The following is a 10,165-nucleotide window of genomic DNA, read 5'->3' on the forward strand; positions in this document are numbered from 1 at the left end:
ATTCCAAGCATGTGTGTCAATTTGTACCTCTCTATCTACATTATTCCGTGATTTATTCAGTTTTCAAATTTATACTGACTTTTTGATCACCCGATACTATCGGTCGCTCCGGAGATGGTACGACAGTGCACTTATCGATAAGCGCTACTGCTGCCACTCACGCGCAAGCAAACCAGCAACCTAGTCACACCAGTAAATCGAATAAAAAAAAAAGAGGCCACAGAACCATAAAAACAAGATGACGAGCAAGAAACGACATGTCCGCGAGCTGCGCACGGCTCTGTTGAATTGTCTACAAGCTCTCGCATACAAAAAACACAAAAAAAGGTTGCAACATACCTACAACTAATATGTAACGTAGCTACAACAAATCTAGCCTATGTTCGTCTGAGAAAATGGACTCGATAAGCAGCCTGAGCTATCAGTAATCGGAATCTAACCTGCATAACACTTTGTGCGTGTTGTATGAGTCTCCGTTTCACTGCCATTTAAGCCCTCAACGGATTGTTACATGAAAAACTTAAAACTAACATTTGGATAAGCTATCTGACTGCATATTTGAGTACGAAAATCTACAGAAACAAATAGACCTGTAACAATCAGCACCTAAGCTATGTACTGCGTATTTGAATAAAAATTTTCAAGTGATACAAAATCTGACTTGTGCAACGGAATTTCCCGGCCGGTGTGGCCGAGCGGTTCTAGGCGCTTCAGTCTGGAACCGCGCGACCGCTACAGTCGCAGGTTCGAATCCTGCCTCGGGCATGGATGTATATGATGTCCTTAGGTTAGTTAGCTTTAAGTAGTTCTAAGTTCTAGGGGACTGATGACCTGAGCATTTAAGTCCCATAGTGCTCAGAGCCATTTGAACCATTTGCAACGTACTGGATTACTGTACATGACATGTTGTGGTGTGTCAGTGTCTCTGTTTTGGCCCTATGTTTTGCACTCGCACCTTTAGATGACTGCCATTTTCCAAGTGGTTTACAGCAATTCGCAGCAGCATGCGGCAGCTGCGGCTCTAGCTTATTTTCACTAAGAATGAGTTTAATAAAAATTTGTTTTCTTGGGTCCTGTTAACTACTAAACAACTAGTGAGAAGGGTTTTCATAAATTAAGTCTATTTAAAAACTTCAGAAATCATCATGACTAATAATAGTTTGACAAGTATTAATAATAGCGAGATGCCTGACAATGACTAGAGTACCCATAATGGCAGAGAGCCAGATTAACAAATTATTTCAATTTCAAGATTACATCACATTTAATAACCATAGAATATTTATGAATGCGATGTGCAGAATAAGTATTATTATTTGCAGGATAAGAAGGCTTCTTTAAGTTACAAGCGAAACATGGGATTATTGCAAACTCGGTCTAACAATCACGATCCTAACCCTGCAATTGCACTTTACGCAATGCTTCTGAATTGTACCTTGAATTCCATCTTCAAACGTAGTCAAGCCACCTAAATCTCTCCTGGCCATATAAAGGAAATCAGGCCTCGAGTGTGGTAAGATGTGCCATCACCGATGTGTATACTGTCTCCGGGCTCTCGATCAACACTACTGACTCGTTTCACAACAATGCTTAGAATCGCGCTCTCATGTTTCGCCCGCAGACTGTTACCATCGATATCTGAGTGCTTATTTGTTTCCAGTCTTACGCAATGCAAAGAATAGCCTTAAGTTGGCCATATGGTTTTCGATATTCAATGCGATATTTGATCAATGTAATGGAGAGTTCTGACAGAATCCTTACAAAATGGTACGAACAGGCCTCGAAGGCTCAACGGTACCGACCGGCCGCCTTGTCATTCTCAGATCTTTCAGCTCCTGTAAAAACAGCGATGCGCGAAGCATTCAACCACTACCACCGTCATACCTTAGCAGAAGATCTTGCTGAAAACCCAAGGAAATTCTGGTCTTAGTAAAATCGGTAAGCGGGTCGAAGGCTTCCTTCCAGTCACGCACTGATCAGTCTGGCCTGGCAACGGAAGGCAGCAAAACGAAAGCTGAAATTTTAAATTTAGCATTTGAGAAATCTTTCACGCAGGAGGATCGTACAAACATACCGACGTTTGAGTCTCGTACAGATTCCCGTATGGAGGACATAGTGATAGAAATCCCTGGGGTTGTGAAGCAGCTGAATGGGTTGAAAATAAATAAATCGCCAGGTCCTGATGGGATTGCAATTCGGTTTCACAGAGAGTAGTCTACTGGATTGGCTCCTTACTTAGCTTGCATTTATCTCGAATCTCTTGCCCAACGTAAAGTCCCGAGAGACTGGAAAAAAGAGCAGGTGACGCCTGTCTATAAGAAGGTTAGAAGGACGGATCTTCAAAATTACAGACCAATATCCTTAACATAGGTTTGTTGCAGGATTCTCGGACATATTCTCAGTTCGAATATGATGTATTTCCTTGCGACAGAGAAGTTGCTGTCAATGGATCAGCACCGCTTTAGAAAGCATCGCTTCTGCGAAACGCAACTCGCTCTTTTATCACATGATACAGGGTGTTTCATAAATGACCGGTATATTTGAAACGGCAATAAAAACTAAACGAGCAGCGATAGAAATACACCGTTTGTTGCAATATGCTTGGGACAACAGTACATTTTCAGGCGGACAAACTTTCGAAATTACAGTAGTTACAATTTTCAACAACAGATGGCGCTGCAAGTGATGTGAAAGATATAGAAGACAACGCAGTCTGTGGGTGCGCCATTCTGTACGTCGTCTTTCTGCTGTAAGCGTGTGCTGTTCACAACGTGCAAGTGTGCTGTAGACATCATGGTTTATTCCTTAGAACAGAGGATTTTTCTGGTGTTGGAATTCAACTGCCTAGAACACAGTGTTGTTGCAACAAGACGAAGTTTTCAACGGAGGTTTAATGTAACCAAAGGACCGAAAAGCGATACAATAAAGGATCTGTTTGAAAAATTTCAACGGACTGGGAACGTGACGGATGAACGTGCTGGAAAGGTAGGGCGACCGCGTACGGCAACCACAGAGGGCAACGCGCAGCTAGTGCAGCAGGTGATCCAACAGCGGCCTCGGGTTTCCGTTCGCCGTGTTGCAGCTGCGGTCCAAATGACGCCAACGTCCACGTATCGTCTCATGCGCCAGAGTTTACACCTCTATCCATACAAAATTCAAACGCGGCAACCCCTCAGCGCCGCTACCATTGCTGCACGAGAGACATTCGCTAACGATATAGTGCACAGGATTGATGACGGCGATATGCATGTGGGCAGCATTTGGTTTACTGACGGAGCTTATTTTTACCTGGACGGCTTCGTCAATAAACAGAACTGGCGCATATGGGGGACCGAAAAGGCCCATGTTGCAGTCCCATCGTCCCTGCATCCCATTTCTTCCAAAGGAATCATTGGCCCATTTTTCAGATCCGAAACGATTACTGCATTACGCTATCTGGACATTCTTCGTGAATTTGTGGCGGTACAAACTGCCTTAGACGACACTGCGAACACCTCGTGGTTTATGCAAGATTGTGCCCGGCCACATCGCACGGCCGACGTCTTTCATTTCCTGAATGAATATTTCGATGATCGTGTGACTGCTTTGGGCTATCCGAAACATACAGGAGGCGGCGTGGATTGGCCTCCATATTCGCCAGACATGAACCCCTGTGACTTCTTTCTGTGGGGACACTTGAAAGAGCAGGTGTACCGCCAGAATCCAGAAACAATTGAACAGCTGAAGCAGTACATCTCATCTGCATGTGAAGCCATTCCGCCAGACACGTTGTCAAAGGTTTCGGGTAATTTCATTCAGAGACTACGCCATATTATTGCTACGCATGGTGGATATGTGGAAAATATCGTACTATAGAGTTTCCCAGACTGCAGCGCCATCTGTTGTTGAAAATTGTAACTACTGTAATTTCGAAAGTTTGTCTGCCTGAAAATGTACTGTTGTCCCAAGCATATTGCAACTAACGGTGTATTTCTATCGCTGCTCGTTTAGTTTTTATTGCCGTTTCAAATATACCGGTCATTTTTGAAACACCCTGTATCTTGCGAACCATGGATGAAGGGTATCAGACGGATGTCATATTCCTTGACTTCCGGAAAGCGTTTGACTCGGTGCCCCACTGCAGACTCCTAACTAAGGTACGAGCATATGGGATTGGTTCCCAAATATGTGAGTGGCTCGAAGACTTCTTAAGCAACGGAACCCAGTACGTTGTCCTCGATGGTGAGTGTTCATCGGAGGTGAGGGTATCATCTGGAGTGCCCCAGGGAAGTGCGGTAGGTCCGCAGTTGTTTTCTATCTAGATAAATGATCTTTTGGATAGGGTGGATAGCAATGTGCGGCTGTTTGCTGATGATGCTGTGGTGTACGGGAAGGTGTCGTCTTTGAGTGACTGTAGGAGGATACAAGATGACTTAGACAGGATTTGTGATTGGTGTAAAGAATGACAGCTAACTCTAAATATAGATAAATGTAAATTAATGCAGGTGAATAGGAAAAAGAATCCCGTAATGTTTGAATACTCCATTAGTAGTGTAGCGCTTGACACAGTCACATTGATTAAATATTTGGGCATAACATTCCAGAGCGATATGGTGTGGGACAAGCATGTAACGGCAGTTGTGGGGAAGGTGGATAGTCGTCTTCGGTTCATTGGTAGAATTTTGGGAAGACGTGGTTCATCTGTAAAGGAGACCGCTTATAAAACACTAACACGACCTATTCTTGAGTACTGCTAGATTTGTTACTGACGAGAGTGTTACGGAAATGCTTCAGGAACTCGGGTGGGAGTCTCTGCAGGAAAGGAGGCGTTCTTTTCGTGAATCCCTGCCGAGGAAATTTAGAGATTTGAGGCTGATTGCATTACAATTTTACTGCCGCCAACTTACATTTGGCGGAAAGACCACAAAGATAAGATAAGAGAGATTAGGGCTCGTACAGAGCCATATAGGCAGTCATTTTCCCCTCGTTCTGTTTGGGAGTGGAACAGGGAGAGAAGATGCTACTTGTGGTACGAGGTTCCCTACGCCACGCACCGTATGGTGGATTGCGGAGTATGTATGCAGATGTAGATGTAGATGGATGCGGATACTGAGGGGCGTGTGGTCAGCACACCACTCTCCCAGCCTTTGTCAATTTTCGTGGCCGAAGCCGCTACTTCTCACTCAAGTAGTTCCTCAATTGACCTCACAAGGGCTGAGTGCATCCCGATTCCCAGCAGCACTCGGTAGACCCGGACGGTGACCCTTGCAAGTGTTAGCCCAGCCCGACAGTGCTTAATTTCGGTGATCTGGCGGGAACTGGTGTTACCATAGCGGCTGTCACATGTAAAGTGTGTCTTTCATTAACGTTCAAGTTTCAAAACAGTGTATAAAGAGGACCACTGCTCAGATTGACATCAAATTTGAACAGAAAATTATTGCCACAGGAGTAAACATCGTGAAAAAGAAGTGACTACTAAACGACGCGGCAATCACCAGAATATGCACACCAACAGACATGCGGTACAAGGCTGTTCCTGAGTTTGCGTCCAAAATGATTGTCTGTAACAAGGGAACCTCCCCATCGCTCCCCCCTCAGATTTAGTTATAAGTTGGCACAGTGGATAGGCCTTGAAAAACTGAACACAGATCAACCGAGAAAACAGGAAGAAGTTGTGTGAAACTATGAAAAAAATAAGCAAAATATACAAACTGAGTAGTCGACGTGCAAGATAGGCAACATCAAGGATAGTATGAGCTCAGGAGCGCCGTAATCCCGTGGTTAGTGTGAGCAGCTGCGGCACATGAGGTCCTTGGTTCAAGTCTCCCCTCGAGTGAAAAGTTTAATTTTTTATTTTCAGACAGTTATTATCTGTTCGTCCGTCCGATGCGAGGTGATTGCGCCGTAGTATGGGGACGCTACACCTAAACAAACATCGAAACACACGACGCAGCATGCCGTCATCGATGTCGTATAGAATATAACAGACGTGTTTTCCTGTGGAGGAATCGGTTGACCTATGACCTTGCGATCAATTGTTTTCGGTTCCCATTGGAGAAGCACGTCATTTCGTCTACTAATCGCACGGTTTTGCGGTGCGGTCGCAAAACACAGACACTAAACTTATTGCAGTGAACAGATACGTCAATGAACGTCATAACTTTGCGAAAATAAAGTAAGTAAACTTTTCACTCGAGGGAGGACTTGAACCAAGGACCTCTCGTTCCGCAGCTGCTCACGCTGAGCACGGGGTCACGGCGCTCCTGAGCTCACACTATCCTTGATGTTGCCTATCTTGCGTATGGGCTACTCAGTGTATATTTTGCTTATTTTTTTCGTAGTTCCACACAACTTCTTCCTGTTTTCTCGACTGATCTGCGTTCAGTTTTTCAAGGCGTATCCACTGTGCCAACTTATAACTAAATCTGAGGGGGGTGCGATGGGGAGGTTCCCTTGTAAGAAGGATCGCGCGCTGCTGGTAAATCTCTTTTGTAATTACTGTGACAGTGCGCTAGTATTCCTGCATATGTTCCGTAAGTTCCGGAACACTGCTCACTAGATGTATATATTTATATATTTTAGATAACGTAACTGTACCACACCTGTTGACGGTCGAACTTGTGCAGTCATGAATACTGAACAGTACGGATGGTGTAATGTGCAACTCAAACATTAGTCGTCGTATTGCTATTCATCTATCATTTGCAATCTACCCCATTTACGTTAAAACACTTACGGTGCCATCTATTGCTAAAATTTTTGTTAACTCTTATTTCCGTATTTTCCCCTGCGTCAATAATATTTGACTTCATTCAGAACATTGGTTCTCTTTGAAAGTGGAAATTTAATTATGAACTCCCTGGATCATGCAAGATCGTGCAAGACTTTATAGCCAAAATTACTTATATAATTTAAGCTTTACCCTTCATTTCAAATGTTGATACATGTGGAAGGGTATAATTAGTATTTCTGTGCGTAATTGGCACAAAAGCAATAATAATACTGTACATGATTACGTCTTTTAGCCAACACAAACAGAAAGCTGCTATATCGTAGTATAAGCACAGGCATATTATGTTGGTTATTCTCCCATGTGCTGTCTCATTAAAATTAGGGGAACGAAACTCGCACATCAGATGTCATCCCACATGTATTATTACAAATTACGGTACAAAGCCCAAATTACTGAAGATTATGTCAGACCTTTTAATAAGGTGCGTCAGTTGCCTATAAAATAAAACAGTAGTGATACAGTCGTAAATGCGTCATGTGGAACATTAGAACCGTACGACTCATCTTCGCCAAGTCTAACGATAGAAACTGGAAGTTCGAAGGGGGTGTGTATCTTATACTTAAAGCTTCGTTTAAGAAGGGATTGACCGAAGTTCCACTCCTAAGGGGGTGAAATAGGGTAGGCTGCAATGTATGTCACCATTAAAGCAATTTTGAAGCGAGAAATACGAAATCTGGTATTTGGTTTCTCAGAAAAAATCTAAATAATACATATTTGAGCATTTTTGGAAATTCAACCACTAAGGGGGTAAAATAGTTAGTGAACATTTTTATGAAAATAAATAATTAATAAAGAACTACTGAAGGATTTTAATGCTACATCTATGACAGTTGGTATTTGATTTATCGGTTAGAAATGAAAAAATATGTTTGTCATTGTTTCTGGAAATTCAGCCTCTAAGGAAGTGCAGTAGGAGACGAAAATATTTAAGAAAATATTTCCTTACATTTAAAAAATTTTAAAGTTAAATGTATGAAAACTGGTATTTCTCTTCTCGGTTAGATATAAAGATATATTTGTTGGGGAATGAAAGTTGCTATTTAAGTAAGTCCACGAGAATGCGAAAGGCATGACTAACAAAGACTTCGGACTGCAATTACCAGAATCGCATTTTGGTCAGAAGTACATTCGGAAAAGACCATTCTTAATATGGCGTTAACTTGCGTGAAAAGCTTAGAAGGGTTTGCGATTTGTGAATAACAAAAAAATACGATTAAATCTCTGCAGACCATACAGCCTACGCGAGCGAAGCAGTGGGTGCTACGTTAGAACACCTTTCACTTTATCTTTTGTAAGATGTTATAATAGAACACCATAGTCAGATCACACTGTTATTCCGACAATACAAGACAGTAACGATGTCAAAACCTACAGGTGTTATGTGACGGCGATGGAACCTGCTTTGGATTGCCTTTATGTGGGCAACTAAATTCCTGTGAAACTTGATGCGAAATGGCAGTAGCTGCTGAGCGGTGTAGCCGCGCGGTTTGGGGCGCCTTGTCGCGGATCGCGCGCGGCTCCCCCCCCCCCCCCCCCCCGCCCCACCCGTCGGAGGTCGTATTGTCCTTAGCGTAAGTTAGTTTAAGTCAGATTACGTAGTGTGAAAGCTTGGGGACCGATAATCTCAGCAGTTTGGTCCCTTACCACAAATTTGCAATTTCCAAGTAGTAGCTACAGTTTTGAGGAAAATAGCCTCATCTAAAGCTCACACTTTGCAAGTCTTGTAGTACTGGCTGATACATAACTTATACTTCATGTGGAACGTTACGCTACAAATGTAGCATTCGTAGTCATGTGGAAGACAACGGCCTTGCCACGTGTTTAACACTGCTTCCTGCCCGATCGACGAAGTTAGCTAACGCTGGGCTCAGCTAGTGCTTGGATGGGTGACCGTCCTTGGGAAACCTGTTGCTGTTGGTTTCAAGGACGAGCATGTCGCCTTAAATGGCTTCAAATTGAAATACTTGTACCAGGCCGTGGTATCACACAACATTTACTTTCGTTTTTTATCACTAAATGCATGCCGCGCTTCCTTATGGGGCATATTAGATTAAAAACTAAAACCTCTATTAGTAAACTATTAACAGGAGGAACATAATATTTTAAATCAACAAAGACTTCCACACATAATACGCTAACCGGAAGTCCTAGTACATCGTACATACATAAAATATCCAAATTCCGTATATCTCTTATGTGGTTCTGTAAGATAAACAGTGCTATATATATTACCTAAGAGAAACAATACAGATTACATGCAGAAATAAGGTACCTAATGAAGAGAGAAGAGCGAAACTAGAGAAGCCCTACAAACTGACTTGAAATCACTACAATAAGAAAGCTATCTCACTAAAGGCCAAGCTGCGACACTACAAGACGGTGATGTTACCAGAAGCAGTATACGCAGCCGAGACCACAGTAGAACAAGGACGAGTCAAACAGATAGGGAAGACGGAACGAAAAATACTCAAAAAAGACGGAGTATGGATAAAGAGGCCAGTTGAACAACTATACGAACACATAGAGAAAATAACAGACCAAATCAGGAAACGATGAGTACAGTTTTACGGACATCTCAGCAGAATGGCACCACATAGGATAACGAGACAGGTCTTGGGTTAGCACAAGGAAAAACAAAAAATGGATGAATGAAGTAAGAAATGACATGGAACAACTCAACATCACACAGGAAACAACACAAAACAAAACGCTTCTTAGGAACCTGATCTGAAGAAAGAAACTACAAGAGACATCACACAACGAACACAATGCACCGAACAGAGACGGCAGTAAAACAGAGAATCCAAAGAGAACACAGGACCTAAAGGGGACCGAAGAACGGAAACAGAAACACGGCACACGAATGAGGGAAGTTTGGACAGAACGTAAAGAGAAAACAACAGGGAAATGGACGTGAAGTTTAGTCTAAATTGCTGACGCTAAAAACACAAATAGGCTGAAACCAATTAGCCAACTACTACTATAAGTAGAACCATGAAGCGCTAATTCAGTGAGACTATGCCTTGTTACAAACAAATTCATGACCTAAATAATCAACTAATGAGCTAACGCTAGCTGACTAGAATAATGAAAAAAAAAAAAAGTAAATGAGGAGCTCATACATAAATCGCGCAACTTAATAAACGGCAAGCATAGTATGAATAATAGGACATCAGGGAAAATAAAAATCGCTAGTAAGTTTCTATCAAAACCACTAAAGTATAATGGTGAAACATTTATAACCGATTGCTGTACCACAGAGATCGAGGTCTAGCAATGCGACTTAGAATTCGTCAAACGATGCTGCAGTTCGGAAGATTTGAAAACGCGTCAGTTGTCATGTTGAGTGGAATGCACTGTCAAATGAGTACGGAAAATGGATGGTGGGTAAAC

Source organism: Schistocerca cancellata, chromosome 10, assembly GCF_023864275.1.
Source record: "Schistocerca cancellata isolate TAMUIC-IGC-003103 chromosome 10, iqSchCanc2.1, whole genome shotgun sequence".
Lineage (NCBI taxonomy): Eukaryota > Metazoa > Arthropoda > Insecta > Orthoptera > Acrididae > Schistocerca > Schistocerca cancellata.